This window comes from Sinocyclocheilus rhinocerous, unplaced genomic scaffold, assembly GCF_001515625.1.
Source record: "Sinocyclocheilus rhinocerous isolate Xijiao unplaced genomic scaffold, SAMN03320098_v1.1 scaffold2637, whole genome shotgun sequence".
Classification (NCBI taxonomy): domain Eukaryota; kingdom Metazoa; phylum Chordata; class Actinopteri; order Cypriniformes; family Cyprinidae; genus Sinocyclocheilus; species Sinocyclocheilus rhinocerous.
In genome coordinates, this window is record NW_015641805.1 from 378,712 (window position 1) to 385,185 (window position 6,474).

Sequence of the window (6,474 nt, forward strand, 5' to 3'; positions counted from 1 at the left end):
AACAAAACCGTGAAATATTAACCACAATTTCCACCAAAATGCCAAACTTAAAAGTTATTTTTTGTTACTACCAGTGCCAAAAATGTCATTCATTCAAACATACACATACACAGTGTTAGGGAAATTCATTCATTCATTCATTCATACATACATACAGTGTTGGGGAAAGTTACTTTTAAAAGTAATGCATTACAATAATGAGTTACTCCTTAAAAAGTAACTAATTGCATACTTAGTTGCTTTGCGTTACATTACTTTTGCGTTACTTTTCCCCATCTGGGCTTGCTTGTATGTTTTTAATATAAAAAAGCTATATTTTTGGCATATGTAAAAACCATATTTAACTTTATTGCATATTTAATTATTGCAGGTTTGCGTCATATTCTAAGTTTGCATTTAAGTTTTTATTAATTTTGAGGAATACTAAATCTGTATTTGTGCAAGTGAAATGAGTAAATGCATGTTCACATTTAGTATAGAGCTACAGTAACCATTGTATTTACACATTGCACTTACTGCAGATTTTTCTCAACATGGGAACTGAGAGCTGTTTGTTAGTCAATAAATGGGAAAACAAAGTAGCTGGTGTTACTTATTTGAAAAAGTAACTTTTACTGTAAATTGAAAACGAATGCATTACTTTACTAGTTGAAAAAAGTAATCTGATTACGTAACTCTGATTAAGTTACTTGTAATGCATTACCCCCCAACACTGTACATACATGCAATCAATCACTCCCCGGAACTGATTTAAAACATGTTCTACCATAGATATTTTTCTAATATGTTAGAAAAAATTGGATTAAAAAAAATAAATAAATAAAACTCACTGCACATTTTAAATATCAGGGGCATTTTTTTGCCTCAAGCTGTGTATCATATCCATGCTCAGGCATAGATATATTAGATATAGCACTGCTTTTGTGCCAGTGAGCAACAGGATTTATCCAAAGCCTAACAAAGAGATCCATTACAGATACAGACAGCGAGAAAGAAGGACAGTAAAAATGTTGGTTATATTGCATCGCTGTAATCTGCACCATAATCTTAGGGTCAGTTCTCCCCCTGAGCACTAAAAATATACAGACAGTAATCACTGTTGTTAGAGGACTGAGAAGCATCTAGTGGTAGGCGGATTTTTAATGAGTCAAGAAAAGCAAACTGTTCCCAAATGCACACAGCTAGAGAAGAGATAAACAGAAGAGATATTTCTTTGCAGGGGTTGCTTTCTATCATTCTGCCTATCTATCTATCTATCTATCTATCTATCTATCTATCGTTCTATCGTTATACAATGATTAGCTGGTTCAGGCAGTGTTTGATTAGAGTTGGAGCTAAACTCTGAAGGAAAGTGACCTGGAAGGGCCAAGTTCGCCCACCCCTGATCTAAACAGTCAATATACTGTAAAACCAAAATGCATTGAGATTCTCTTGTCAGCTGTAAAATCATGACTATCAATGACCGTGACGTCAGATGATGGGGTATTTGTGGAAAACGGGACATCGTGAGAAAATGATGAATCATTCCTGCCATCAGGCAACTCTTATTCAGAATCACATCTGTTGATTTGTCCACATCGGTTCGAGCTGCATGTTCACATGATTTTACTTGACAGTTTTATGTCAAGCCAATATGGACTACCCAGAACACATGGGGATAAGTGTTTTATTAAGATACTCAAAACTGAGACAACTCCCTTTTATTATGTCCTGTTGGCCAAGACTTTTGTGTTTAACTTGCTTTGCCTCAGTAGACTATGGATATGGTAAACTACCATGTACGAGTGTCATAAAACAACAAAAAGAGTGTTGTACGATCAAACAAATACAGAATGATGCTGTATATTTTCTTAGAATTAACTTACTTGGATGCATCAGCTGCTGTTCCCCTAAAGTTCACACAGGTGTCTTTGCGGAGTATGTCATATTAACTATGGGCGATTGATAAGCTCAGAATGGCACAGTACTTTCTGTCTGCATTTTGACCTGTTGAACTTTTTGTGGAATGTTTTGCTTGATTGTGCTTTCTTTCTTTACGATAAATGCCATTGGTCTGATACTATCTTATGAAATGCAATCACGTTCACACATTTTTTTTTTCAAAGTGCATTGTCTCATTTAGGTTAGATTGATAATCTAACCAGTTTGCAGTTCAAGGTTATGCTGATTGCTGAGCCACAGTAAAAGCCCGTTCATACCAAGGATGATAACTGTAATTATAACTATGACTATAAAGCTTTAATAACCATTCATACCAACAGTAAAAACTATATTGGCATCCACATCAGCGGACAATAACATTCTGTTTGCATGCGCTGCAGTTTTGTCATCAGCTGCTTTAAATGCTTGAGCTCTTTAAAGCAGAATGGATTCTGATTTGCTGTCAATGGGTTTATTGTCATTTAAAATCAAAGTGATTTTTATTTGACATTTTTCTGTGTCATTAACCTTGTCAACCCTCTATGCACACCTTGGCAATATAATCGCCATTGGCTAGTAAATTTTTTTGTTTACTCGCCAGACTGATATACTATTTTACACACACACACACACACGCGCGCGCGCGTTTATTTAGCTATCTAAATGGGGACATTACATAGACTTCTATTGTTTTTATGTACAGATAGTTATACACTTTTTAACCTAAACCCACCCCTACCCCTCACAGAAAACTTTCTGCCTTTTTACAATTTCAAAAGTAAAAAAAAACTTTGTTTATTTTTATAACAGTTTTACAAATGAGGACATCCACAAATTTAGGTTTTTGCCGATTTTGTCAGGTTTTGCTCACTTTTGGTTACAAATTTGTCCCCAAAATATGGTTAAGTACACACACACACACACACACATATATGATTCCACCCAATCAGCTTATCTTTGTAAAATGGAACAGCTTCTTAAATAACTGAATGTGCACTCTTAACTTCAGCCAATCAAGCATTATATTATGATAATTAAGCACTATTTAATGATAGAACTAGTGATTAGAACTAAAACTTGGTAACCATGAATGAATGCATATTTGTCATTTTAACTGAACTTAGGACTGGTGGTGGTGTTTAAGATATTGTTGGTCATAGGTAATAGTAATTATTATTAAAATATACTACTACTACTATTATTATCTGCTGGGTTCATGAATATTAATCACGTTGTCAGCGTTCGCTCGAACTGATTTGCTGAAATCAAAACAGGGACGGTAATAGATGAGCGCCAGCCAACGAGAGCTGTTCGCGCATTAGCTCCGCTCACTGCCGAGAAACCGGCATATCTTTTGCTTGTTCTTAAAAGCTGAATAATTCTAAATTAACTCTGTTATTTTGACAGGAAAATACAACAAAGAATATGGTTTACATGTAGCGCGTCGATTCAGCGTGGTATGCAAGACTCTCGCTCTCTCTCTTTGCATGTGTGAGAAACACAGCGCTATCAGTAAAGCGACGGCGAGTCGTGCGCCTTCACACTAGTTTACGGTACGTCAAATACAGGTGCGCTGCGTGCTACATACTGCGCATCCATTGAGTACATGACATGATCTATTGAGCGCATCCAAATAGTACAGATCGCTTGACGGAGAGTGAAACTCTCAAGCGCTCAGTCAGCGTGTTTATCGAGTGAAAATCTGTGTTGAACGCCTCTCACACACATACTGGCGAGTAAAATCTAAGAATTTATTAGCCAATGGCTAATGTTAGACATTATTTAGTCGCCCAGAGTAAGATTTAGTCGCATATGCGAGTGATTTACTCGCAATGTAGAGGGTTGCATTTTTTGGGACTTTACATTGATTGCTCCAGTCTAAAACAAAACCGTGAAATATTAACCACAATTTCCACCAAAATGCCAAACTTAAAAGTTATTTTTTGTTACTACCAGTGCCAAAAATGTCATTCATTCAAACATACACATACACAGTGTTAGGGAAATTCATTCATTCATTCATTCATACATACATACAGTGTTGGGGAAAGTTACTTTTAAAAGTAATGCATTACAATAATGAGTTACTCCTTAAAAAGTAACTAATTGCATACTTAGTTGCTTTGCGTTACATTACTTTTGCGTTACTTTTCCCCATCTGGGCTTGCTTGTATGTTTTTAATATAAAAAAGCTATATTTTTGGCATATGTAAAAACCATATTTAACTTTATTGCATATTTAATTATTGCAGGTTTGCGTCATATTCTAAGTTTGCATTTAAGTTTTTATTAATTTTGAGGAATACTAAATCTGTATTTGTGCAAGTGAAATGAGTAAATGCATGTTCACATTTAGTATAGAGCTACAGTAACCATTGTATTTACACATTGCACTTACTGCAGATTTTTCTCAACATGGGAACTGAGAGCTGTTTGTTAGTCAATAAATGGGAAAACAAAGTAGCTGGTGTTACTTATTTGAAAAAGTAACTTTTACTGTAAATTGAAAACGAATGCATTACTTTACTAGTTGAAAAAAGTAATCTGATTACGTAACTCTGATTAAGTTACTTGTAATGCATTACCCCCCAACACTGTACATACATGCAATCAATCACTCCCCGGAACTGATTTAAAACATGTTCTACCATAGATATTTTTCTAATATGTTAGAAAAAATTGGATTAAAAAAAATAAATAAATAAAACTCACTGCACATTTTAAATATCAGGGGCATTTTTTTGCCTCAAGCTGTGTATCATATCCATGCTCAGGCATAGATATATTAGATATAGCACTGCTTTTGTGCCAGTGAGCAACAGGATTTATCCAAAGCCTAACAAAGAGATCCATTACAGATACAGACAGCGAGAAAGAAGGACAGTAAAAATGTTGGTTATATTGCATCGCTGTAATCTGCACCATAATCTTAGGGTCAGTTCTCCCCCTGAGCACTAAAAATATACAGACAGTAATCACTGTTGTTAGAGGACTGAGAAGCATCTAGTGGTAGGCGGATTTTTAATGAGTCAAGAAAAGCAAACTGTTCCCAAATGCACACAGCTAGAGAAGAGATAAACAGAAGAGATATTTCTTTGCAGGCAGGGCTTTCTATCATTCTGCCTATCTATCTATCTATCTATCTATCTATCTATCTATCGTTCTATCATTCTTTTGTTCTGTCGTTCTATCATCTATCGTTATGTCTTTCCATTGTTCTATCGTTTTATTGTTCTGTCTATCTATCATTCTGTCATTCTATCTATCTAGAGTCAGTCACATTTTCTAAATATCTGGGCGGTAGATTTATCATGTTCTCGACAGGCTTGGCTCCAGCCGTGTGTGTGGACGGATGGGGAATTCTAGGAAAAAGTAAACTCTGATTCTCAAGTTGTCATGAAGAAAATGAATGCACTAGACTGTTTGCTGTCTGAGGTTGGCTTACTTCAGTTGTATATCAAACCGTATTTTTGGAAGTCTTCATACACAGTCTCATTCCAAAAGCGGACCACAGATGAAGGATGTTGCTAAAATGATTTCTGCGTTATTTGTTTGTGACATTTATATCTGGTCTAATCTGTTTTTTGGTCGGACTCTGAGCAGGTGTACGAGGTAAACCCGAAGGCAGGAAGATGTGGGTGGTGTTGTTTGCCTGTTTAAAATGATTGTTTGTCTTCATGAACATTCAGAGATTTTATTTTTGAATGAATGACAGGAAGCTCTGGGCATGTCTTGTGGGGGAGTATTACATCAAATTGCTTAATAATTTTCTGTGTGGGAGGTAAAAACAAAGAAAGGCTATAACAAACTGGAGTGTAGGAGATGCAAACAGAATTAAGTAGAACTAAATTACTTATTTGTCCCAGCCTGCTCCAAACACATTTTATATAATCAAAACAAGCTTGCACTTGTGTGCTAATGTTGTGTTAGCTGACCACATTTTCTTGCACTGATTAATGTCCATATTCTGAAAAACCTTTATTCCGATAAAGAGGTTTATATGCTTCATGGTTATTGGAATATTCCTGTATACACTGTAATTTACACACAAGACATCTATTAATGTTAGTTTGTGAAATGTTTGCAAAAATATTCATTCTCATTTCAAACATTGTTTCTTCAAAATCAACGTTTTTAGCACCTAAAAGTACAAATGAATATTCTGTTGTGTTAAATGGATATTCTGAATAAGATATTTGCATGATAAAGAATTATGTAATACAGGCATATGCGATCTGTGTTATTTTGATTGTTAGAAGTATTTTGGAATATTTTCTTAATTATTTAATTTAAAATACTTTAAAATGAATGCTTATTCAGCTAGTATATAGTAAAATGTGACAGTAAATATTTCTATTTCAAATAAACGTTTTTTTTTTTTTTTACTTTCTATTTATCAAAGAGTTAAAGGGGTCATATAATGCGATTTAAATTTTTCCTTTCTCTTTGGAGTGTTACAAGCTCTTGGTGCATAAAGAAGATCTGTAAAGTTGCAAAGACTAAAGTCCCAAATCCAAAGAGATATTCTTTATAAAAGTTAAGAGTCAACCACAC